At 50.4% G+C, this 27674-nt stretch overlaps 1 pseudogene; it reads right to left on the minus strand.

The window, feature by feature from the left end:
• Window positions 1–27114, minus strand: LOC139361055 (SH3 domain and tetratricopeptide repeat-containing protein 1-like; annotated as a pseudogene).
• Window positions 27115–27674: the final 560 nt, after the last annotated feature.

Below are 27674 nucleotides of genomic sequence, written 5' to 3' on the forward strand. Positions count from 1 at the left end.
TTAGGGCTGCCCCAGCTCCTCATGTTGTTCTAAGGCCGCCAAGATCTCGGCCCCTGGACTGGAGCGCCCTGGCCCCTCAGCCCATAAGGAGCACTGACGCGGCGCCGGTACGATGCTGAAGGGGAGCGGTGCCTGCTGGGCAGAGGGGTGGAGACACCCCAGGTCTGAGTCTGCCAGTCCCAGCTTTCCACCCCTGCAGGGCTGGGGGCAGAGGGAGCACAGCACCTCCCCTCGAGACAGACCCGACCCAGCAAGGCCTCAGCCTGGCTGGCTGGGGCCCCGCCCCACTGCACCTGCCCTAAGCTGGGGTTTCCCTGTCTGTGAACCCAATGGTAAGACACTGGGGTCCCACCCCACCCTTCCTGGGTGGTGTGAAGATTCAAGGTGTCTCGGGACTCCAGGAAGGAGTTGCTCAGTGCAGGCTGGCACCCTGGGCAGGATTCCTAGAGGAGGTGCCAGGATTTGATCTTGCAACGTGGATTCAATGTGAGGACGATGCCGTCCTCCGAAATGTCCTTCTCCCAACCCTGTTTTCTTTGTTAAATGCAACTTGACACTTGACTGTCAAGACTCAGCTTTGGTGTCACCTCCTCCAGGAGGGCCCCCCTGACTACAATCCCCCTTCTTTACTCGGAGGCCACCATTGCACACTCATGTGTCAGCCTCCCTGGCTGAGACTGAGTTCCTGAGGGTGGGGCCTGGCCATCTTGGGAGCTGGGTTGTATCTGCTAAGCTTGCCGGCTCCTCCAGCTGGGTGCAGAGCTTCAGGGAGGCCACTGGGCCATTCCTAAGGAAGGCTGGAACCCAGGCCTCTGGGGTCTGGGTGGAGATCTCACTCCAAGGGGGCCGGGAACACCCCGAGCCCTGCCCCTCCTACCCACCTTCAGGTCGTAGATGATGTCACCGAGCACCAGGTACACCTTCACGTAGTAGAGGGTCTCCTCGTCAAACTCCAGGGGCAAGTTGCAGAGCTACAGGGCCTTGAGGTAGAAGTGCTCCGCCAGCTTGCCATGGCCCAGCCGGTGGTGCAGGGCTGCCAGCCGGTGGTAGTCCACGCGTTCGTTCAGCCGGTCCCCTGGGGTACAGGCCAAAGGGACAGGTGTGAGGACGCGGCTCCCTGGGGCAGGGAGGGCACAGGCCCCTCAGGAGCAGGTATGCAGACCCCGGGCAGCACACCTGGCTTGCCTCCAGGCACCTGTGGTCACCTGGGCAGCTCTGGCCATTCCCTTCCAGGTTCCCAGACTCACTTTCCCATGTGCAAAGCAGAACTAATAAGGCCTGCCCCTGTCTACTGTGAGGCTTTGGCAAAGTCGGACTTGGATGGCCCAGCTCTGTGCCTACACATAGCCACCTGCCTTTGCTCACTGGTTTTAACCAGGGGAGCCCAAAAGCCATGCAGTCCAGGTGCTCCCGGGACCCCGCCTCCAGGCAACCCAACGACGTGACATCTGACTCCTCCTGGGTGTGTCACGATCAGAACCCCTACCTTGGGGAGTCAGCTGCACACCTACTGTGTAATGGGCCACGGGGCACAAGGCGCTGGGGCATGTGGCCTGCCTAGGGTTCCCTGTCTCTGGAGGGGGACAGACGACCCTGGCACAGCACCAGGGGATACCTGGCCTTAAGGGGCAGACTGCTGGAAGGGGAACTGGGATTTTATCAGCCAGAGAGCCATGTGGTTGATAAGGGTGGGAAGGGCACAAGAGAAAGGGAATGTGCCACTCAGCCTGACACATACAGGAACCAACGAGATGCCTGGCATGTCTGGAAGGCAGAGGGCACACTGGGCGGCCCTTGTGGTCAGCAGCAGGAACAGGCAGAGGAAGCAGAGCTCAGTCAGGCAGGGAGCTCTGCACTGCGTGAGAGACCTCGGGCTGTGCCCCACAGCCAGACGGGGAAGCCAGTTGGGTCGATCTGCCTGCCTGGACAGGAGACCAGGAAAATCCAGCAGCTGTTTCAGCTCCTGGCCTGCAGACCTGGAGGCTGGGCTCTGGCAAAGTGTGGGTCCTGGCAGGGTGGGGGCTCAGGGGACTTACGCAGAGTGATGCTGAGTGCTAGGGCCATGTAGGCAAACTCCAAGCCCTCCTGGGGCTTCTCCAGCGCGGCCAGGAGTGCCACCAGCTTGTTGCACAGCTGTAGCTGCAGCTCCGCCTCGCGGTTGCCCGTAGTCACTGCCAGGGGCAGGACCTGGTCCTACCACACAGGCAGGTGGGGTCAGGTTTCCCACAGCACCCACCTTGCCCACAGCCTTCCTCAGAGCTCAAACATGTACTTGGAGCTTCCCACGCCCCAGCTACCCCTGCACCTCGACACAGCTCTGTGCTCTGGGATAACACACAGTTCAGACACCCAAGTTGGGGGCTGAAGAGTCACCTGAGGCCCATCCAGCTACACTCGACAGCCTCAGACCAGCCTCTCCCACCTGGGCACCGGGGGTCTGACTGGGGGGAGCCAGCACTCCTCTCTGCTCTAAAAACACCACATTTATCTGTGCCCACGGCTGAGCCACACCGTGAGCTCAGAGGAAGGGAGAAGCCGTCCCACTTCGGGGTGCATGCAGACCTGGGCCTCCCACTGATGCTGTGTGTCCTTTGACATGTCCCTGTGCCTCTCTGAGCCTCAGTTTCCTCATCTGGAAGATGGGGACAGGACTTCCCATTCATGGTTGCTTGAGGTCATCAGGTACAAAGGTACAGCCATTGTCACGTCCAGACCCCGAGCGTTTGTCCCGGGCAGGGGCACGGTCAATATCATTCCGGTGAGACCACTTGGAAACTCATCATGTGCATGGGTGGCCCTGCCTCCAGGTGGGAGACCTCTACCGTGCCACACCTGTACCTCAGCCTCCAGGTGCCCCACTGAGGCCCACCCACATCAGCCCACAGGCCAGCTCACCCGGTAGAAGGACATGCCTTCCTCCCACTCCCAGGCCCCATTGAAGATGTCTCCAGCTGCCTCAAACAGCTCCAGCCCCAGGTTGGGGTCGCCTGTGTACAGGTCCACATTCTGTGCCACCTGAAAGGAGACAGAAGTTCCCTTAAGACCCACACCTAGCGAGGTGGCTACGCGCACCTTTGCCAGCCTCCTTCCTCTCACACACTACAGGTACACCTGAGCATTTTTCAAACCCTGTGCATGAGGGCTGCCCCCACCACTGGCATGAGGAAAATGAACTGATGCACCTGAGTGCCAGGAGGTGACTGAGCAGCTGCAGCCCAGGAGCCCGATACCTGTGAATCCTACCAACAAGGCTAGCCCTAGCCCACTCCCCCTGCACTCAAAACAGTCTCCGTGGCCCCCAGATTGCTGGGAGCTCAGCCCCTGGCACCTTTCTGCGTTGCCACATCCCTGCCACATCAGCAGTGTTTGTGGGTGGGCCTGGTCCTCTCTTGGCCATGAGCTCTTGATCCCTCTCCTCAGCTCAAGGAGATATACAGCAGGTGCTCAATAATGAAAGCTTCACCAGGCTCGTGGGCTTCACAATTTGTTCCAGATCACACTGTGTTTGGAAAAGCCTCTGAAAACAGCCACTATGATAGATTCATTTTGTAAGGAGATGTGCCACGTGTCACTTGGAGCAAGCTCTTCTGTGTGTTAACTGAGTGGTCACATTATTTGAGCATGTGCTGTATACCAGCAGGTGCTGTGCACTGAGGGGCCACGCCTCTGCCCTCAGGGAGAAGATGCTGGCCACTGGGGGAGGATGTGAGGGAACCAGTTGGAGGGAGGGAAAAGGCACACAACAGGTGCTCAGCAGTGGTTTAGGAATGAGTGGATGGATGGATGAATGGATGAGGAGATGTAGACACATGGATGGATGGATGGGTGTGCGGATAGATGAATGCTTGGATGGCTGGATGGATGGATGGATGGGTGGATGGGTGGGTGGATGGATGGATGGGTGGGTGGGTGGGTGGAATTTTGTGTGTATGTCTGTATGTATGTATGGGTGGGTAGATAATGTATGGATGGGTGGAGGGTAGATGATGTATGTACATGTGGATGGATAGATGGTGGATAGACGAATGTGTGGATAAACAAATGGACAGATAGATGAATGGAGGGATGGATTAATAGGTAGATTGGTGGGTGGATGGATGAATGATGGATGGATGGACAAACGGTGAATGGATGGATGGGAGAAAGAATGGATGATGGAAGGATGGATGAATGGATGGGTGGATGGATGATGGATGGATGGAAGGATGAACAGGTGGATGGATGGATGATGGAAGCATGGATGGATGATGGAAGCATGGATGGATGATGGAAGCATGGATAGATGATGGATGGATGGATGGATAAACAGATATGTGGATGGATGATGGATGATGGATGGATGGAAGGATGAACAGGTGAATGGATGGATGATGGAAGGATGAATGGACACATGGATGGAACAACAGGTGAATGGATGGATAGACGAGTGAATGGATGGATAAAAGAATGGATGAATGATGGATGGATGAATGGACTGATGGATGAATGGACAGATGGATGGATGATGGATGGATGGATGATGGATGGATGGATGGATGATGGATGGATGGAAGGATGAACAGATGAATGGATGGATGATGGAAGGATGGATGGATGAATGGATAAATGGATAGATGGATGAATGATGGATGGATGGAAGGATGAACAGGAGGTGAGTAGATGGTTGATGGAAGGATGGATGGATGATGGATGGATATATGGACGAATGGATAAATGGATGAATGGATAAATGGATGGATGGATGAATGATGGATGGATGAATGGTGGATGGATGAATGGTGGATGGATGGAAGGATGAACAGGTAGATGGATGGAAGGATGGAAGGATGAACAGGTGAATGGATGGTTGATGGAAGGATGAATGGACGGATGGATGAACAGGTGAATGGATGGATAGACGGGTGAATGGATGGATGATAAATGGATGAAGGATGGATGATAAAAGGATGGATGGATGAATGGACAGATGGATGGATGATGGCTGGATGGATGATGGATGGATGGAAGGATGAACGGATGAATGGATGGATGATGGAAGGATGGATGATGGAAAGATGGATGGATGATGGAAGGATGGAAGGATGGATGGATGAATGAATGGATAAATGGATGGATGGAAGGATGAACAGGAGGTGAGTGGATGGATGATGGAAGGATAGATGGATGATAGATGGATTGATGGATATATGGATGAATGGATAAATGGATGGATGGATGAAGGATGGATGGATGGAAGGATGAACAGGTGAATGGACGGATGATGGAAGGATGGATGGATGAATGGATGAACAGGTGGATGGATGGTGGCTGAATGAATGAATGATGGATGGACGAATGGATGGATGGATGGACGAATGGATGGATGGATGGATGATGGATGGATGAATGGAAGGATGAACAGGTGAATGGAACGATGAACAGGTGAATGGATGGATGATAGAAGGATGGATGGATGGATGGAAGGATGAGCAGACGAGTGGATGAATGATGGAAGGATGGATGATGGATGGATGGAAGAATGAACAGGTGAATGGATGATGAAAGGATGGAAGAATGGATGGAGGGATGGATGAACAGGTGAATGGATGGATGGATGATAAAAGGATGGATGATGAATGAATGGATGGATGGATGGACAGGTGAATGGATGGATCATGGATGGATGGAAGATGGTTGGATGGATAATGGAAAGATGGATGGAAGGATGGATGGAAGGATGGATGGACAGAAGAATGGATGGATGGAAGGATGGATGGATGGAAGGATGGATGGATGGACGGACGAAGAGGTGAATGGATGGACGAAGAGGTGAACAGAAGAATGATGGATGGATAGATGGATAGAAGGATGAACAGTTGGATGGATGATGGAAAGATAGATGGAAGGATGGATAGATGGACGAACAGGTGAATGGATGGACGAACAGGTGAATGGATGGATGGATGGACAGGTGAATGAATGGATGATAAAAGGATGGATAGATGATAGATGGATGGACGGAGGGATGGATGATGGATGGATGGATGGATTCGTGGAAAGACGAACAGATGAATGGATGGATGATGGAAGGATGGAAGGATGGATGGATGGATGGATGATGGATGGATGGATGGAAGGACCCACAGGTGTATGGGAAGATGATGGAAGAATGGATGGATGGATGGATGATGGATTGATGGATAGAAGGATGAGCAGGTAAACAGATAGAAGATGGAAGGATGAATGGATGGGTGGATGGACAGGTGAATGGATGGATAGACGGGTGAATAAATGGATGATAAAAGGATGGATGAATGGTGGATGGATGGATGATGGATGGATGGACAGAAGAATGGATGGATGGATGGAAGGATGAACAGGTAAATAAATGATGGAAGGATGAATGGATGGGTGGATGGACAGAGAGTGAACAGCACAGGGGTCCTCCTGCATCCCTTGCCACTCACCTGGATGTGCAGGTCACCAGCTCGCTCTGCCACAAGATGTAATAGATCTTCCCTGCTTGCAGCCAGGCATACGCCTCCTTCTCTTTCCTCTGGAGGTCAATGAAAATCCCCAGACTTCGTTTGGTGTAGTCCAGAGCAGATTTGTAGGCCCTGGAATCAGACACAGGTGTCAGAACAAGGGCTCTCATCCTCCTGGAACCAGTCTGCCTCCACCCGTGGGTCTGGTGACAGATGAACCTGGAATGTGGGGACTGGGAACGGCCCTCTCATGTGTGCAGTGTTCTGCCCTTCCCAGGCTGCTGGGAGGGCCAGGGTGAACACACACGGCATGGAAAAGATGAAGGACATCCTTCTGAGGGAATCGAGCATCATGCTGCCCTGTGGCAGGAGGAGTGTGCTAGTCCATCTCCCTTGCCTCCCAGACATGGCCTGTGTCTTCTCCAGATGCACCAGGAGCCGTTAGTGTTCAGAGGCTATCTGGGCCGATGGTTCCCAAGGTGTGCAGGCATCACAGTCACCCGGAGGCCGGTCTGTACAGATTGCTGGCCCTGCCCCCAGAGCTTCTGGTTCCACAGGCCTGGGGCAGGCCCTAGAACTCCCACTTGCCACAAACTCCTAGGTGACATGGATGCTGCTCTACTGGTCCAGGGACTACACTTTGAGAAGCATGGCTCTAGCACACTGGCCCATTTCCTTCTGTGAACCTGAGGCCAAGACTGGAGCCAGTCTCCTGGGTCGCCATGGAATCTGGCTCCTTCCCTGCTCTCTCAGTAAGCCCAACACTCGAGGGGGTGTGACTGCAGCAATGTCACTGGGCCCTATGGGTGGGGTGGCCAGGGCCATGGTTACCCCACCAGGTCAGGATGCTTGGGGGAAGCCGAGTAGGCCACTTATGGGATGTGAGACCTTGGAAACCGTGCCCCAGGGAAGCAGGTGACACAACTGGCTCTGTCTTCTGTGGGAGAGAAGCCACAGGTGGCTGCTGTGGTCACATTTAAGGGGACAGATGAAGGCCAGGAGGGAAGATTCGGGGCAGGCAGAGGTCAGACGACAAAAGCCACCACAGTAGGAAGAACAGCCCAGAGTGCACGTACTGCCTCTGCTGGGGTTGAGATGACCTTTGACCCAACAAGGGAGGCTCAAGCTGGGACTCACGGGCCAGCAGCAGCCCTGGAACGACCCCAGGCCCACCAGCTCAAAGCATCTGATGCCAAAGAACCAAATGATCAAAAGGAGAGGGGCTGCTGGCGCCCTGGGCCAGCTTCCCTGTGCCCCTCTCCCTGCCCTGCCCGCCCCCACCTCCACCACTGCAAAGCCAGCCCTTACTGCTCCATGCCCAGGGACAGGTAGAGCTGACTGATGGTCTTCAGGATGTGCCCCTCCAGCACCTTTTCGGCCACCTTGCGGGCCAGGGAGAGCTGGAGCTCGTGGTAGATGACACACTGGGCCTCGCTGGGCATGACGGCGCTGTAGAAGTAGCACAGCCGCTAGACGGCCTGCAGCTGGCCTGGGCAGAGGACAAAATGGAAGACGTTAGTCTCCCAGCATCGAAGCGAGGCTGGCTGGGGTCGGAGACCCCGGTGCCGTGCTTGCCTCTTTCATACCTCTGTGAGCCTGGACCCCATAGGCGGGGAGCCTGAGTGCAGACAGGCCATGTACCCGTGCCAGGGCAGACACCGAGCACACCGTGACATGGGCACAGCTTGATGCAGATGCTCATGGTACAGGCCGGCCTTCTTTACAACTCCCAGGGCCGAGGTCCTGGCCAGGCTCGGCCCCTGCACCAGGCCATCTATTTCTGCTTCACAAAGCCCCTCTGGCCAGGAGCAGGGCCGCCTTCAGCCTGAGCTGATGAGGCCAGGGGCACAAGTAGCCCCTGTCGCAGATGGAACCCTGAGAGAGCAAAGCCAAGCGTCATGTCTGCCACACACAGCATCATGTTGGGGGAATGGGGTTCAAAGCCGGCCCCTGGCGTTCCCACACATGCTTCTCTCATGGCACCAGGCTCCAAACCCACAGGTTCACTGGCCTCTCCCAAAGCCAGGGCACTGGGAATGGTCAAAAGCTTCTGATTTTCTAGTGTCAGAAACATTCCGGAGATTAACACCGGAAACCAGGTACGCCGAATGGACATCTGTCACACACGCCACCCAACAACAGCTGAATACACCGTCCTCTCGAGCACCCATGGGACATTCCCCATGACAGACCATGTGCCAGGCCACAAAATGAGCCTCAGTGAATGGAGAAGGACTGAGACCAAAGCAGAGGTGTTCTTCAGCTGTACTGGCACGAACACTCGAAATCGACAGTGAAGGAAATGTGGGAGATTCAAAAATACGTGGAAATTACACACTGCTAAACAACCAGTGAGTCAAAGAGACCATCCGGGAAACCGAAAACTAATTTGAGAAGAATGCAAACAAATGCACAGCCCGGACCAGCGCGGTGGCTCACGCCTCTCATCCCAGCACTGTGGGAGGTCGAGGCGGGAGGATCTCTTGAGTCCAGGAGTTTGAGATCAGCCTGGGAAACATGGTGAAATCCCGTCTCGCTCTATTAAAAAAAAAAAAAAAAAAAAAAAAAAAAAATTAGCCAGGTGGGGTGGTGCACATCTGTAATTCTAGCTACTCGGGAGGCTGAGGCATGAGAATGGCTTGAACCTGGGTAGAAGGTGCAGTGAGCCAAGATTGCACCACTGCACCCCAGCCTGGGCAATAGAGCACAACTCTGTCTTTAAAACAAAAAAAACAATAGCGCAGCATATCAAAAATTGCAAGATGCAGCTAAGGCAGCACTGAAAGGAAAATTTATAACTGTAAATGTCTACATTCAAAGAAAGAAGAAAAATCTCAAGTCAATAACTTAACCTTCCACCTTGAGAAACTAGAAAAAGAACTAAACCCAAAGTGAATAAAAGGAAGAAAATAATAAATGTGAGAGTGGAAATGGGAAGTAAAAATACAGAGAATGGAAAAACAAAAGAGATAATCAACAGAACCGAAGGTGGGTTTTTTGAAGATAATAACAAAATTGACGAATATTTCTCCAGACTGACCAAGAAAAGAAAGACGGGACACAAATGACTAAAATCAGAGACTGAGCACCATGGCTCACGCCTGTCATCCCAGCGCTTTGTGAGGCGGAAGTGGAAGGATCGCTGAGGCCAGCATTCAAGACCAGCCTGGGGGAACATGATGAGACCCCATCCCTAATAAAAATAAATAAATAAAAACCCAAGTTTCTAAAATCAGAAATGAAAGAGGAAACATTATTGCCGACCTGACAGAAATAAAAGGATTCCATGAAAACACTACGAACAATTGTACACCAAGAAATCAGACCATCCAGACACAACAGCCACACTCCTAGAAGGACACAAACTACCGAAAGTGACTCAAAAATGACCCCAAGGAAGCATGTGGGGTATCAGCGGCACCCTCGGTCTCCTCGACTGTTCAGCTCAGGGTGGGGAGACAGGGAAGCATGATCCCCGTTCCCTGGCCTGCATTTCCAAGTCTGAATCCCCCAGCACACCGGGGAGGGCCTCGTAGGAGGAGGTGCCACAGGCTGTTGTGCCAGGAGCCACCGGAGGCTGCAGTGGGGGCTGGGGCGCTGGGTTCCTGGAGGGTCTCCTTCCAGTCAGAGAATGTCCCTGGGGAAGAAGCCTGGGTCAGAACCCCCCACCCCTCCTTGGGCAGATATGTGGGACCAGGGCCCCTTCACATGGTCCTTTCCAAAATCTCATCCCTCCTAGGGCCAGGAGTGGGTGCCAGGCCTCTGCTGGGAAATGGGCAGGTTTGGTCACAGCCCCTGGGGCTCTGGCCCAGGCCACAGGAGGCACCTCTGAGTGGTCTCACGATGCCATGACAAAGCGCTGCAAGACAGAGGGGACTCAACAGTATCCCTCGACTCAGCCATTTTCCTGGACTCAACTTCCTCATCTATCCTCTGCGGCCTAGATTTCAGACAGCCCTGCCCACCTACTGTCCGTTCACTGCTCAGTCTGCAGTGACTGTTCGATAGCACCCCATGGCTCCCCAGTGCTCTTGGGGAAAAGGCCAAGCCACAGCCTGAGGCCCCAGGCCCTGCTTAGCTCTCCAGAAGAGCTTCTCACCATCCAGCACCCAACCCACCCGCTCCCAACTCTGCACCTCCCTGCATAAGCCCTGCTCACTCACCCCCGCTCATACCCCACTCATCCCTGCTCACACTCCCGCTCACTCACCCCCACTCACTCATCCCCGCTCACACCCCACTCATCCCCGCTCACACTCCCGCTCACTCACCCCACTCACTCATCCCCGCTCACACTCCCGCTCACTCACCCCACTCACTCATCCCCGCTCACACCCCACTCACTCATCCCCGCTCACACCCCACTCATCCCCGCTCACACTCCTGTTCACTCACACCCCATTCACTCACCCCCACTCACACCCCACTCATCCCCGCTCACACACCCGCTCACTCACCCCCACTCACACCCCACTCATCCCCGCTCACACTCCCACTCACTCACCCCCACTCACGCACCCCTGCTCACAACCCACTCATCCCCGCTCACACTCCCGCTCGCTCACCCCACTCACGCACCCCTGCTCACAACCCACTCATCCCCGCTCACACTCCCGCTCACTCACCCCCATCACACCTCCGCTCACTCACCCCAACTCACTCATCCCCGCTCACACTCCCGCTCACTCACCCCCACTCGCTCATCCCTGGTGCTTCACACAGGCTACACCACCAGCCCCTCCCCCACCACCTATTACTTGACTAAATCCTCTCAACCCTCTGGTCCCACACTAAAGAGGCTTCCCTAACCCGGGGCCAACTGGTGCCCCGCCATCACGCCACTCACACTTTTGTGGCTTCTCTGGCCTGAAGCTCCCATTCCCACACTCAGTCCCTGCCACCCGAGGACTCCACAAGCCCCATTTGTGGGTGGAGCCTGACACACTCTGCATGAACTGCTCTGCGGCTTTGGGCAATCACCCACCCCCTGTCCCCTGTGAAGTGGGATGACAGGTGCGCAGGCTGCCAACATACCAAGCAGATCACACGGGCACAAGAACCGGTGTCAGGGCCTGGCTCATGGAGGGGCCCCAAGTCCCAGCGCAGCAGAGCCTGCCTTGATCCCAGGGTTATGTCTAGGGATTCCCAGCAAGCAGGACTTTCCATGCTCAAGTCAGGATGGTCCCTGGGCAAACCAGGAAGAGCTGGCTGCCTCAGTAGGGCACAGAGGGCCTGGCCCTGCATGGGAACCGCCTGTCTCCAGGGCGCTTGCCAACATCTGCTGCTGGCCATGACTCAGCACTTTCGATGGTGGAAAAACCACCCCTTGTTTCCGAATCACAAACCCCAGGTGTGCCCTGACCCGAGTGGCCCCGGAAGGCGCACAGGGGGAACTGGGGCACTCACTCTCCACATGGCCCATCTCCACAGCGACCAGAAGGGCCCACTCATAGTAGCCCTTGTCCTGCTGGGCCGGGCCCTGGCGGGTGCAGAGGTGGCCCAGCTACAGGAGCACGTGGGTGAAGTCCTGTCCACACTCCCTGCAGGGCAGCCTCGAGAACAGCCGCACGGCCTCCAGGAGGTAGTGCTGGGCCAGCCTTCTGGCACCCCAGAGCAGGCACAGGGTCCCGAAGTTGGCCAGCACCACTGCCTGGTTCCTCCGCTGGCCCAGGTACCAAGCCGCCCGTAGGGCGCAGTAGTAGCCCTTGGCTGCCTGCCTCGTCTGGCCTGTCCTCTTCAGAGCCACGGCCACCATGTTGGCAATCATACCCTCCTGGTCCTCGCTGGCCACCACTGCATCCTGGATATACTGCAGGATGTTCAGGGCCACCGGGCTCTGTCCATGAAGCACGTGCAGCCAGGCCAGGGCCACCAGGGGGTCCACGATGGCACAGACTCCGGCAACAGCACTGGCTTCCACCGCCTGTGTCATGAAGGTGATGGCTGGGCCGTGATAGCCACGGTGGCTGTACAGTTGGGCCAGGCTGGTGTGGAGAAGGCCGCGCAGCACGTGGCCTGTGCCTGGGGTTAGGGAGGCCAGCGCTCGCCTGAGGTAGTGGGAAGTCTGGGTGGGGCGGCTGTGGGGCTGGAGGGAGTTCTGGAGCACCAGGTTCACGCTTCTTAGCGAGCCGGCCAGCGAGTCCTGTGTCCTCAATGAGGCCACCATGACACAGGCTCAGCACGAGGTGGGGCAGGCACTTGTGGCCAGGAGTAGGAGCCAGGAGTAGATGTCAGCCAGCAGTAGGGAGCAGTCTGAGAGCCACGCAGCCTCTGGGGCTCCCGAGTCCCTGTGCAAAAGCAGCAGCAGCTCTAGGAAGGGCAGGGCCTCCTCGAGCTGCTTGAGGTGCACATGGTGCCTGGCCAGCAGGAAGCAGGCCCGGGCCGCGGCCTGCAGGCTCTGGCCACCCACCATCTGCTGCAGGGCCAGCTGCAGGAGCTATTCCTCCACCTCGGTGCTGCAGATGTGACCCGGCGTCCCCAGGAGCAGGGCCATGGCTTTGGGAACCACCTGTGTACACTTCTCCCGTTCTGCTTCCGGTAAATGCTGGCCAGGTTGGCGTACACAGCCACCACCAGGAACAGGTCCCCAAAGCTGCCCTCCAGGGACCCCAGTGCTTCCTCCAAGTACACCCGGGCCCGGGACAGCTTGAGCCTCCTGCTGCACAGCCGCCCCAGGAGGAAGCAGAGTCTGGCCAGGGCCATGAAGAGGCCAGCTTTCTTGGCCACCCCTCAGGCCTGTGCCAGGCGCCCAGTCAGCTCCTCCTCGTCGCTAAAGCTGCAGAACATGCCGCTCAGCCATGGCCATGCCACACCATACAGGCCACAGAAGCTGGCCTTGTACCCGGGGGCATTCAGGAACACAGCAGTGAGGTCAGGGCCTCTGGGTCCTCCCAGTCGTCCTCAGCTTCCAAGAAGAAGGAAGGCTCCTCGGGGTCCTGCAAGCTCATGTTGCTGGATGCCGCACAGAGACCCCAGGATGCTGGCTCCTGGGGGCAGCCTGGGCAGGTCTTGCATTGTTCTAGAACATTCTTCACCTTTGGCAGGGTCGCCTGTGGCTCCAGGCCCAGGCAAGGTGGAGGTATTTCTGCAAGTCACAAAAACACCTAGACAGATTAGAGTTCAGCATTGAGTCCTTGGTCCACTGGGGACAAGGTCCCCACATCCCCCCTCTCTGTGTCCCTGGCACAGCTTGCCATGAGCCCTTGAGAATTATGTGCAATGCAAACCCGGGCCTGGAGCACACAGGAACTCCGGCACTATGGGGACAGAGAGAACATGCAGGCCCGTGGCCTGACTCTCCTACAAAATCACCCTCCTGTCCTGCTTTGTCGCCCACCTCACAGCATGGTTTTAGGAGACTATGTCAGCTCAGTGATCCCTCAGAGATGCCTTTCCCTTTAGAAAGAATCAAAGCCTTCTAACTGGACCCATGTACATGCAGCACTACAACTACAAATGTAACTTTTGTCAGCATATTGGGCCCCCCGGTGGGGTACAGGAATCCATGAAATCCTCAATAGCCAATCAGAGCTATTGATCAGCTCAAAAGCTGCTATGCAAAATTGGTAAAGCCACTGACGGCACAGGACAGGGCTATTGTACCCATGTACCCATCTCCGTGCAGGGAAACGGACCATCGCTGCAGGAAGGATGGGAAAGCTTCCAGGCCCCTGTGGCCACCTTCACCTTCAATGGTCTGAAAACCTGAAGCCCACAGTTCCTAAAGGGTTAACAAAGGCCAGCGTGCTCCAGCAGCCCACTGGTGCCTGCTGGCTTTGGTGGATTCCTAGCCAAAGCCCCCTCCCAGAGGTGAGCAAACAAGCGCATTTCCTGTTGGAAAACCTGGGATGAAAGGAGGCATTACTGGGAAGGAAAAAACTAGATTTAAACAGACTCTCTGTTTCAAGCTCACATGTAAAAAATATTTTCAGTACAAACTGCCTCCTTATTCATCTGTAAAGCCTTGGAATTAAAAAAATAAATAAATATGATTTAGAGGCAAATGTCTGACTTGACTACACTAGATTAGCTAAGAAATCTCCCCAATCCGGCAGAGGCACACAGCCCCTCCCAGCCACTACCCTGGCCTCCGGGGCAGCTGGAGAGCCACGTGCCTTTGCTCCAGTGACTTTGGCAGAGGGTGGAACCACCCCCTCCCTGAGGCAAACCTACAACAGCCTTCCCTTCCCCACTGGCTCCCCTCAGGAAGGAGCAGACCCTTCAGGGACCTCAGTTGAGGCCCCTGCAACCTAAAGCTCTGCATTCTGCTACCCGCTGAGGGCAGTGTGGCCTCCCATCTCTGAGGCGGAGCACAGGGTGAACTGCAGCTTCTCCAGGTCATGAAGAAGGAACCCACAGCTACATGTGGTCTCCAGCAGTGGAAAGGATGTCCCACCTCGGTCGGTGACCAGGCAGGGGTCAGCATGTTCATTGGAAGAAGTGTGGGACCCCACGGCCTCCAGTGCCAGATTAGACGGGAGGTTCAGGCCCACCTCAGGTGATGTCCCTCAAGTCCCCGGCCCACACCACAGAGGGGTGACAGCCACATCCAATGCCCACTGTACTCAGCTCTGTCCCCTCCCCCGGTGTTACTCCAAGACCCAGCCCATAACCAGAGGAAGCCTGAGCCACGGGCAAAACCTACCTTGTTCCTGTGGCTGCTCGGTCTCAGCTTCCTCTACTGAGTCTGGCAAGGGAGAAAAGAGAAGCAATGAACACCCCCAGCCAGCACCTCTGGTCCCATGTCAGGTTGAGCTGGTGTCGGTGTTGCAGGGTGAGAGCATTGCAGGGTGCAGGGGTTGAAAGTCATATCATCCTCTTCCCTCCTGGATCATGGGAACAACATCACTGGGGGGTGTACACTTTCTGCGATATTGGGAGTAACATCGTCTTCTGTGCCTTGGAATATTAAGGACAATATCATGGGGGAGCGTGTACATCTTCTGCAATATTGGGAATAATATTATCCTCTCTCCCTCTGCATATTAGGAAAGATATCACAAAGTGGGTGTTCACCTCCTGCGATATGGGGATTAATACCATCTTCTCCCCTTCCAGATATCAGGAAGAATATCACATGGGGGTGTACGGTGTCTGCGATACTGGGAGTAGTATCAACCTCTCAGCCTTGGAATATTAAGAAGAATATCACAGGGTGGATGTACACCCCCTGCCATATTGGGAGTAACATCAGCCTCTCCTCTCCATGGATATTAGGAACAATATCCCAGGCTGGGTGTACGCCTCCTGCTCTATGGGGAATCATATCATCCTCTCCCTTCCAGAATATTAATAACAATATCACAGGGCGGGTGAACACAGCCTGTGATACTGGAATTATTATCATCCTCTCCCCTTCCAGATACTAGGAACCATATCACAGAAGAGCTGTACCCTCCCTGGGATATTGGGAGTAATATCATACGCTTCTTCTGTGTATATTAGGAGTAATATCACCAGGTGGCTGTCCATTCATTGCTATGTTGGGAGTCATGTCATATTCTACCCCCCTGGATATTAGGATCAGTTTCACATGGTGAGTGTACACCTACTGTGATATTAAAACTAAAATCATGCTCTCTGTCCCTGGATATTAGGAACAACATCACAGGTAGGTATACACCCCCTGCAGTATCAGGAGCAATAATATGATTAATTAGTAAACATCAATGATCGATTTTAATAATTATCAGGCTGGTCTCGAACTCTTGACCTCAGGTGATCTGCCCGCCTCAGCCTCCCAAAGTGCTGGAATTACAGGCGTGAGGCACCGCGCCCAGCCAACACTTCTTGATATCCCTTTTTGGACCTCAAATTTAGCATGCCGAAAACACACTTTTGATTCCCCCTGCTATAACCCACTCCTCCCATAGTCTTCCCAATCCCAATAACAGCATCTCTAGTCTTCCAGTTACTCAGGCCAAAATCCTTGACATCATCCTTAAAACTTCTTTTTCTCTCTCTTGTCATCCAACCCATTTAAACTCTCCTTTCAAAATATATGCCAGACCTAACCACTTCTCACCTTTCTCATCATTTCCAACCAGGTCCAGCCCTCATCATAGCGCTCTGGGTTACTGCAAAAGCCTCCCAATCGCCAGCCACAGTGGCTCATGCCTGTAATCCCAGAACTTTGGTAGGCCAAGGCAGGTGGATCATCAGAGGTCAGGAGCTCAAGACCAGCCTGACCAAAATGGTGAAATGCCCCTACTAAAAATACAAAAAATTAGGCAAGCTTGGTGGTGGGCTCCTGTAATCCCAGCTATCCCAGACGCTGAAGCAGGAGAATCACTTGAACTCAGAAGACAGAGGTTACAGTGAGCCAAGATCGTGCCATTGCACTCCAGCCTGGGTGACAAGAGTGAAACGCCATCTCAGAAGGTCAAAAAAAAAAAAAAAGCCTCCCAACCCACCTCTCTCCTTCCGCCTTTCACCCTGCCTGCATGCTACCTTCCACTCTCAAACATTTCGGAAAAAAAAAATTATATCCACAGAGAAAGAAAGTACAAATGGGGTGAAATGTTTGGGGAATCTGAGGGAAGAGTATATGGGAATTCTCTGTACTATTTTTGCAACTTTTCCATAAGTCTGGATTATTTCGAATTCAAGAGTTAAACAAAGGAAAAAAAACACACTATCTCCATTTGTGAATCCATCCTGTCTTTCCCCTGGCAACTTAAGGACGCTCTCAACTAACACATCTATTTTTTCATGAACACTAAAAGAACTCTTGCCTAGTATTGACTTTCTGTGCTTGGCAGTAGAAGTGTGTGTGTGTGTGTGTGTGTGTGTGTATTTCATATATATGTGTGTATATATATGTGTGTGGTGTGTATGTATATATAGATAGGGAGAAATATATATATGAGTATATATATAAATATATAGTATATTTACAATGGTAATGTGTATATATATAAATATATGTGTGTGTGTAGATATATATAATACATACCCCATAGCCTGTCCTTAACCAGTTCTAAATGTAGTCAGAAAAACACATACCTAAGCAGAGAATTTCAAAATAACATGATTAATATTTTGATAGAGGGATGGGTTGCTATGGAACACGCTGCTAAGACACAAAACCTCCTAGATGGGACAATGAATGAACAAACTTTTGTACCTATAGGCACCCCTCTGATATCCCCTCAAACGTTTATAGTTATATGCATTTGCTTCCCCCAGGACCCCTATTTCATAAGGGTTAGTCCTAGAGCCTAGCAAGTTCCTACTACAGCTGGCACACATATGCCATTCAAGAAACAGTGGCGGAGTGAATGATGAGTTAAGAACCATTTGTCAGCCAGTGCTCAGTAATACAACATGCACTGGTATGCAAATTATATTTTTGTTGAAAGCAACAGCAGGATCACAAATTATCTTTCCAGAGAAAGCAAATCTCAAAAGCTTCTTTACCCTACTAAAGCACATTATAAGAAGCTCCCCTTATATAAAAGAAAACCTCCTCATTTGTTATCAATGGCGTGTAACCCTAATAAGCCTCCGACTCTGATGACACCTCTTCCGTCCCCAGGGCTAGATAAAGGAGGTTCCGGAAACCCTGGTAGTTGTGAAGGTGGCTCCCAGCTCTGACACTCTTGAACCCTGTGGGCACGGAGGTCACACAGCAGAAGAACAACCGAGGGAAGCATCATCAGGCTTCGAATATGTTTGAACCAGAGACGGCAAATAGGCTGCAGCCAACTGAAAACACCAGAGATTCATGGTGGCCACCTAAGGGGTTATGCTCTTAAAAAACAAAAATAAAAAATAAAAATTAAAAAATTAAGAAAGGAAGGGGTCAAGAATCCATCAGGTCTGACTGAGACGTGTATCAGTGACTAACACCCCGTATGGCAAAAGTACTCCAGTGCGCTTTGGGTACTCACAGCTTCAGCAGTATTCAAAGGCGTGTGCTGCCCGAAGACTAAGCCACGGGAATACCCCCAGCAACACTGCCAGGAGAAACGTCTCACATGGATTTGGCTAGAAATACAGTTGTCTTTAACAAATTAACACTGAATAAATCCTGACTTATTAGAGCCTGTGAGAATGACATTCTCAATGATAATAGTTATCACTACAATCTCCAAACATCTGGGATCCTGCAGGGAGGAACTGTGACAGCGCAGGCCACATGTCCAGAATGCTTCCCAGACTGCCTGTTAAATAATAAAAAAAATGAAACCCCCTCTAAGAATGTCTTCACTCACATTTAGCCAGTTGTTCCTTTGTGTGCATCTCTGTGCTAAAATGGCCATTCTTCCCCACAGCCTGAAGTCATATGCTACAATAAATGAGACTCACATGAAGCCAGAAACGTGCAGATGCGAGGAAACCAACACAAACGAAATGGGCTGGAGTGTGTGGCCAGGAGGATGGTACTTCCCAGGAAGTAATTACTTCATCTCTGCCCATGAAGCAGGCAGTTGTCACTGTTCCCCAGGCCCACGCCAGCCACTCGAAGTACGTTCTAACCAAACTACCTCCAACAATCAACGTCAATACACCACACAATTGGCTTCTGAAAGGACACCTTGCAACCAACAAGAAACTGTTAGCACAACTTTGACAAACTGTGCAACTAAAAACCTTGGAAAGGGATAAACACTGCCACATTTTGACTCCAATACTGTTACGTGGTAGCACTGCAATAATTCACTGAAACAAAAGAATGAATGAGGAATACGTTTATATAGGAATCAGAGGAAGCATGACTAATCATTTAAAGAAATAGGTCAAGAAACTGCTAGGTTCAAATGCTACCGTGAGACACTGTCAGGGCCTTAGGCAAATTCACTTCTCTTGGTCCTGTTTCTAGGTTCATCAAAAACCAGCTTTGGACTAGGGAATCTGTTGCTTCCCAAACCTTCCTTCTGTGATTCCAGCCCAGATTTTAGGACTGCTCTCCCGCTTGGTATATGAAAGCCCTTTCTATGTATAATAGCAAGAGTATATTTCTGTGTTGAATGCGGTTTGGGACCTACTCTATGAGGCAGAATATCATCATGTAACTTTAAGCATGACAAGGCGCACTCTAGATAAGGATGACACATAAGATGTGGCCATACACCTGTGCATGCCTGGCAGGGAGGTGGGGAAGTCTCATTTAATGAAGCCGGGGTGCCTGTTGCACCTGAACATCCTCAGTCCACATCAAGTTCACAATGTCCTTCTGACATCAAACCACAGGTATCACATACTTTTCCATACTTTCTACCCAAGATTAAAATATGCAGAGCACCGTGATAAAGACACCTCCATTCCCAGCATGTTGGCTCTCATTCTGTAGAATTACATACTTTCGGTGCAAATGGTGACCAGGTTCCAGCCGCAAGCAAGACTGGGCTCCGTGGGGACAGCAGGCCCTGCAGGAGCCACCACTCCTGTCGCCACAGTCTGATGCAGCTGCAGAGAAGCTGTGGCTGAGGCCATTCGCTTTGTGAGAGAACCGCACAGGAGGGAAAAGGTAGGGAAGGTCGGGAAGAGGGCAATGTCATGCTTCTGAGCCCAAGCCAAGCCATCGCATCCTCTGTGACTTGCACGTATATGCCCAGATGGCCTGAAGTAACTGAAGAATCACAAAAGAAGTGCAAATGCCCTGTCCCACCTTAACTGATGACATTCTACCACAAAAGAAGTGAAAATGAAGTCCTTGCCTTAAGTGATTATATTATCTTGTGAAATTCCTTTTCCTGGCTCATCCTGGCTCAAAAAGCTCCCATACTGAGCACCTTGTGACCCTCACTCCTGCCCGCCACAGAACCCCCTTTTGACTGTAATTTTCCTTTACCTACCCAAACCCTATAAAACGGCCCCACCCTTATCTCCCTTCGCTGACTCTCTTTTTTGGACTCAGCCCGCCTGCACCCAGGTGATTAAAAAGCTTTATTGCTCACACAAAGCCTGTTTGGTGGTCTCTTCGCACGGACGCGCATGACAGGCAGGTGCAGAGCCAGGAAAGGACCAGTGATGAGAACAGAAAGGAATGCGTCTCCCTGTACACACACTCGGATTTTATGACAATGTGCGCAGGGGGCTGAACTGGATGCCTGAGAACATTCCTCCAAGTTCTTTTGCTGATTTTCTAAATATTGGTGTAAAATCTGAACTCAGAAAATTTTTTTTTAAATCGCTTCAATCAACATCTTTGTCTAGTGCTCAGCATCATATCTACGTGATCATCTAGAAAACCAACTTTTGTTCTAAGGCTCACATACTCCTATAAAGTCCCAGAGATTTTACAAGGGAATGCACCTCTCATTCGCATCAAGAACACACACAACTACCATTACAGAAATGCTTAATTTGCTTACATAATTTTTTAAACACCCAGATTTGAAATACAACAGAGAAGACAACTTTTTGATAGCTCTGCTTTTCAACTGCGAACTGCGGGTGGAGAAAATAACCTGCCATGATTTCTAACCAGTCAACAACCTGTCTTCCCTGGCTGCAGTAGGAGCAATCTTTCTGAGCTCAGGATGAAACAGACCCCAGCTGTTCAGGGGACAGATAGTCATCAGTTCTCAGCGGGCTTCCCGAGTCCCAAATCCCCATGTGATACGTGGAAGTAAAAAGCTATCAATGACCAAGCATCTGAACGCTTATCCCACCTCACCATCTGATTCTCCTGCCATGCAAATTTAAAATTCTTAAGCCTACTATCAGAGAATAGAGTTGGTGCTGCATCTGTCTTCCTAAAATTACGGATAATTACCAGCCCACAATGGCTTCTAATCAGATTTGAGTAGTCCCTTAGACAGGAAGCTAAAGTGCCTCAGCCCTAAACTGAGAAGAAAACAGAAACTGGAATGTTCTAGATTTGATTTTTTCCCTCTTGTTCTAAAGTGGCTGTTCACGAATCTCCTTCTACTGTCTTGTTTATAAAATGTATGAGAAAGAGGGAAATTCAAAGATATGATAGAAATGGCCACGTTTTCTAGGTACAAACTTCGTGAACATTATTTTAGGTGCTGGGCTTTTTCTCCACAAATTGTGAGCCTGGAGGACATTTTCCCCCTCGTGGTTACACATTCAGAGTCAGGGAAAGTGGCTTTAGCAGTAAAGAGGGGAGTGCACTGAGAAGTGACCGGACACTGAGAAGGGCAGACAGGGACTCTACCTCGGTGGCCTACAGCATTCCTGGGCCTCCACCTTTACTTTTCTATCTGTACAAGGGATCTAAAGGCCCGTGATTCTAGGCCACGACAGCTCTTCATACACACATACACTAACATCACACGCCTATGTGAAAAGTTGTGACACCTGGCTGATTTCCTGAAGAGGTTATCTTGTATCATTTCTAATCATGTACTCCACCTCCTTCCAGACAAGTATCTGAGGATGATGGGCTATCCCACAGCCATGTGTGTAACTTCTGCTGCTTACGATCCCTGTTCATATAGCATTTTCCAAAAGCCTATGGTGTGAAGTGACAGAAGAAAGAAGAAGAAGGTTCTTTCAGCCCATTCATTCATTCATTCAACAAATATTGACTGACTATCTACGTGCCAGGCACTGGTGATATAACAGCGAACATATATTTTTGTAGGTAGAGACAGACAACCAAAAAGTATGTTAAAGAGTGATCAACGCTGTAGAGGAAAATACACCAGGAAACAGGAAAGAAGAATACCCCTAGCCACCCTACACTGGGGTGGCGCTAGTGTTTACAAAATGGAAACAGCGGCCGGGCGCGGTGGCTCACACCTGTATTCTCAGCTCTTTGGGAGCCTGAGGCAGGCAGATCACCTGAGTTCAGGAGTTCAAGATCAGCCTGACCAATGCGGCGAAACCTTGTCTCTACTAAAAACATAAAAATTAGCTGGACGTGGTGGCACACGCCTGTAATCTCAGTTACTCAGGAAGCTGAGGCACAAGAATCACTTGAACCTGGGAGGCAGAGGTTGGAGTGAGCCGAGAGCGTGCCACTGCACTCCAGCCTGGGTGACAGAGCAAGACTCTGTCTCAAAAAATGTAAAAATAAAAAAAAAATGTAAACAGAGAATAAGATACCAAAAGAAAGAACATGAACGATTAATTGTAACAAAAGCCTTTGTAAACTAATACTTTCCTTCCTGGATCCTTGTCCCTTACAAATGGAAAAAAAGGGCAGAGAGGGGGTAGCATCCAAATGATGTTTTAAGATGGCTTGGGGATTCAGATGTCTGACAGTCATACTCACGTACTTCAAGGAAAAAGCTCTAGCTCTATAAGCCATCTGGGCAATGGTTTAATGTCTTTTTTTTTTTTTTTCAGAGAGTTTTAAAATACAGGAAAACTTGTGTGTTTATTTGGCTGCTCTGTGCCTGCACACGTGCAAACTCTGCTAACAGGTTTTTCCATGTTTTGCTGAATTTGCCAGCTTGCCATAAACAGGCTTCCAAGTCTTAATTGTCTATAAATAGCACAAACACCCAAAAATGCAAATCAAGACAAGCTGTCCCTTCCACTGCTGCTGCCATGATGACGGCGAGTGACCATTGGCCAAATCAATACGCGGAGACTGAAGCTGTCCGGCAGAGAGCACAGGGTCCACTGCTTTTCCCATAGCATTTAAAGAAACAAGCGGAAACGGCTCTCCACACAGGACAGACACATCCTTTGTTCTTTGAATAAATACTGCCAATGCCCAAAATACTTTCTCCATCACACTATCTATATGGAATTCAACTTCCTTCCAATACCATAAGTAACGCCAGTGATAGACTATGTTTAGCCATAGTGACCCATTAGCATTCTTTTTCCTCTAAAATGTTGAAATAATAACATTGAGTGTGCACTCACGAGGTGCCAGGCTCTGAGTTTGATCTCGTCTAGTTCTCATTGAAATCCTGTAAGATCAGTACCATATTCTCTCATTTTTCATAGATGAGGAAACTGAGGCATAGAAAGGCTAAGTAAGTTGTCCATGGTCACAGGTTATTTAGAAACTTTTCTTCAAACTTTCAAAAGTTAACTACTGCCACTATTACAAATGAGTTTTTGTTTGTTTGTTTGTTTTTTTGGGGACAAGGTCTTGCTCTGACCAGACTAGAGTGCAGTGGCGTGATGATGGTTCACTGCAGCCTCGACTTCCCAGGCTCAAGTGATTCTCGAACCTCAGACTCTCCAGTAGCTGGGATTACAGGCAGGAGCCACCACATCTGGCTAATTTTTTAATTTTTATTTTTTGTAGGAATGGGGTTTCACCATGTTGCCCAGACTGGTTCCAAACTCTGGGCTCAAGACATCCTCCCAGGTCGGCCTCCCAAAGTGCTGGGATTTCAGGTGTAAGCCGCTGTGCACAGCCCTACAAATGTGACTCATACAAAGTCAGAGCAGTGAGCAGGAAGAGAACAGAGACTTCAGCCAGTCTCCTGGCTGTGGCAACACCATATCCCTCCTCCATACCGTAATGTGTCTACACCCACCAAGCTCCTAGACATTGAAGGCAGGCCAGCTCAGAGACGAAACAGCAGTCAAGAAAGAGAAGATGCAGACACGCGTCTTGATTTCAGCTCGAGCGTGCCTCTCTGCCCTGCAGCTGCACAGGCAGAAACCAGGGGCCGTGAGTCTCAGGCAGTGTGTTTGGTTCCTGGCAGGTAATCTTTTGGGAGACCATCCCATACAATTAGTGTTACACTTCTCAAAAAGGAAGTGTGACTTTTATAGAAAAATCGATTCCATTTGGGAGAAAGGCCTAATAAAACCACAAAAGGATAATACATTCATACAACAATAAATTCAATTCATCTGTCACAAACTGAAATCCCAAATCCCTCTGGGCACACAGCTGGTTTTCTGAGCTGAAATTCAACTCCAATTGAGAAACAGGTCAACTTTTCTAAAAAGATTTCTTTTTCACATGCCTTCAATAAAAATTCCTTTCCTTCACTTGTCATTTTCCAGATTTAATGGCTCTGTTGGCCTTCCTCTCATTCAGGCCGTGAACACTGACTGCATGTCTACTACCGCCCGAACTCCAAGGGAGGCACCCTAGGGAACACAGATGACCGCAGCACAGCGACACCCTCAAGGAGCACACACGGGGAAGGCAAGATGATACAATCGCAGACTTCACACAGAAAAGAACGTGCCATCCATTCCCCGTCCCATTTCTAGAAAACAACGATGCTGACTTAGTAACATTTACCAAACAGCTTGCAGTGTGGAGGCAGGCACTAGGGGGCCCCGGAGCGTGCAAGCAACGTGGAAACAGGAGACGCTCCCACGCACAAGGGCCAGCCTGGGGGCCTGCAGAAATGCCCATGCATCTGGGAAGAGGGAGAGAGGACAAGATACTTAAATGCTCCAAAATGAATAGAAGCCTCCCAAGAACTTCCCCCGAAATGGGGCAGGGATTTACAAAAGACCAAACCGAGCATGCGCAGTTACCTGAGCATAGCGCCACCAGAGCAAGCTATCAAGGAAGAAACAGGGTCACTAGAAGCCTGAGCCTCTACTCCCAGCTCTGCAACTCATTCACCCTATGACCTTGGTGAAGGCTCTTAGCTTCTGTGAGCCACAAGAGAATCATGGAAAAACAGAAGATATGAAAGTGCTCTACCTTTTTCACAGAACTGCTGAGGGAATAAAATCAGATAACAGATTTTAAAATTCTCGGTGAATTACAAAGCAAAATGCAAACGTATGAAATCATTCTTACCATTAATAACAGCACTGTAAAATTAAGAGCAGAGTTAAGACCACAGCATTTTCCACCCCCCGACTCCCGAGAGAAATAGTGAGTCCAGCTGATGTATTTGGGCAACCCCAGTATCTAGGCTTTGAGAGCCTCAAACCGCTCATGAACTCTGACAGTATCACTCCAGTCCAGTGCTCATTAAGTTCTCCAAGACAGCCAACTGACATAGAATACTACAGCTTTTTCAGCTGGGCTTGAAGCCCTCCAAGCTCACAGCACAGCTAAATAATGAAGAGGTTTTCTGCCACTAGACTCAAAAGCTGGCTTTTGTAAATTCCCATAGAAAGAACATTCAAGGCCAGGCATCGCGGCACATGCCTGTAATCCCAGCAATTTGGGAAGCCGAGGCAGGAGGATCACCTGAGGTCAGAAGTCCAAGAACAGCTTGGCCAATATGGCAAAGCCTCATCTGTACTAAAAATACAAAAATTAGCCAGGCATGCTGGTGGGCACCTGTAATCCCAGCTACTCGGGAGGCTGAGGCAGGAAAATCGCTTGAACTCAGGAGGCCAAGGTTGCAGTGAGCTGAGATCACGCCACTGCACTCCAGCCTGGGCGACAAGAATGAAACTCCATCTCAAAGGAAAAAAAAAGAAAGAGCATTCTTTTTTGCTGATGTTAAATTTCCTGTGCTTAACACAGAGAAATCATACAACACTGAAATCCTGAAAAACATATCATAAAAAGCATTTAGTGACTGAAAAGACATTCAATATAACCTGTAACAGTGAGTTCCCCTCCTCTTTCCAGCCAGCTCCACTAACGCTGTGACCCTTAACAATGCTTTCACTAACACAGAGGAAAATTAATAGGACCGCTTACCCCTCTCAGCTGACAGCTAAACCACTGTTTCTCCCTGGGCTCACTAAAGATGACCTTACCCAAAACCAGGCTGCAATGACCCTGTAGATGTTGACTAACGATTTCAAAATTCCCATATTCTTTGTCCACTCCTAAGGAAGATGAACGGAAGCCAGGTGTCTCCAAGTCAGAACTAACAGAGGCTTTAAACATCAGATGGCCCGTTCCCTTCTTTGACAACCGGGGGATCTAAAGCTGAGATTATGGAATAAAACAGCCCGTTTAATAACAAAGCGAAAACCAAAGCCTAGTCACCCAACCTCTGGTCCAAAACTCCTGCAACAACCCAGCACCCATACAAGATGAGTCTCCCTAACCAGAAACTCCGAAATCCTCAACTTTTGAGTGTCGAGGTGATGCTCAATGAAATGTTCATTGGAACAGCTCAGACTCTGGATTTTTGAATTCAGGATGCTCAACCAGCAGGTATAATGCAAATATTCAAAAATCCAAAAAAGGAAAAAAATCTGAGACACTTCTGATTCCAAGAAGTTTGGATGAGGGATATTCAACCTGCATTTTTTTTTCTCTCTCTAATGAAGGAAATTAAAAACGAGGCCCGAGCAAAGTCATTCAATCCATACTAAAGTCATTCAATAGTTTAATTAGTACCCATTTAAAGTTAAATGCTACCCACAGATATTTAAAAGGATGAATAAATACATGACTATAATCCCAGAACTTTGGAAGACCGAGGCGGGAGGATCACCTGATGTCAGGAGTCCAAGACCAGCCCAGCCAGCATGGTGAAACTCCATCTCTACTATAAATGCAAAAATTAGCCAGGCGTGGTGGCGCACACCTGTTATCCCAGCTACTCGGGAGGCTGAGGTACGAGAATCGCTTGAACCTGGGGGGAGCACGTTGCAGTGAGCCGAGATCACACCACTATACTCCAGCCTGGACCACAGAGCAAGACTCTGTCTCAAAAAAAAAAAAAAAAAAAAAGAAAGAAAAAAGAGAATTTAAATTGTGTTTTCACATGGAGCCCATGTTCCCAGAACACAAGCCCTGCTCTATGCTCCAAGGGCACACAGGGTGCCCCTTTATCTAATACTCACCGTATTCCATGGCAGCCATTAGCACACATCTGTCCATCGCACTAGACTTCCTGCACATGAGGCAGGGATCATATATTATTACCTTTCTGTCCCCAATGTCTGGCCTAGAAGACACTCAGCAAATGATTCCTGAACTAAGTCAGTTACTAAGATATGTTAAACTTGTATTAACAAAATTGATTTAATAAGTTTGCCAATGCAGCCTTCATACCACACAGCTTAAATCTCAACCTTCGGATTTATCTTGTGTTCTGCTAGATTATCACCTATTAACATTCAGGAGGCACCTAGTATGTGCTAGGCATTACTAATTGCTGGGGACCTAGCAGTGACAAAACAACATTCCTTGTTCAAAGAGAAGTTCTAATATAAAGAGGAATAGAAGGAACATGCTAGATTGATGAAAGAGATAAGAAAAGGACAGGCTGCCCTGGGAAGCACCTGGTCTTGTCTGGATGGTACATAGTTAACGAAGTCTGAGTGCTTCATACAGCATAAGGTCATCTCCTCCAAAAAGCGAATGAAGCTTTGATTCCCCAGTACCAAAAGTCATCATAAAGATGTGCACAGCCATATGCTTAGTGTAGGAAGTGAAAC

The sequence above is a fragment of the Macaca nemestrina genome, assembly GCF_043159975.1.
Source record: "Macaca nemestrina isolate mMacNem1 chromosome 4 unlocalized genomic scaffold, mMacNem.hap1 SUPER_4_unloc_5, whole genome shotgun sequence".
Lineage (NCBI taxonomy): Eukaryota > Metazoa > Chordata > Mammalia > Primates > Cercopithecidae > Macaca > Macaca nemestrina.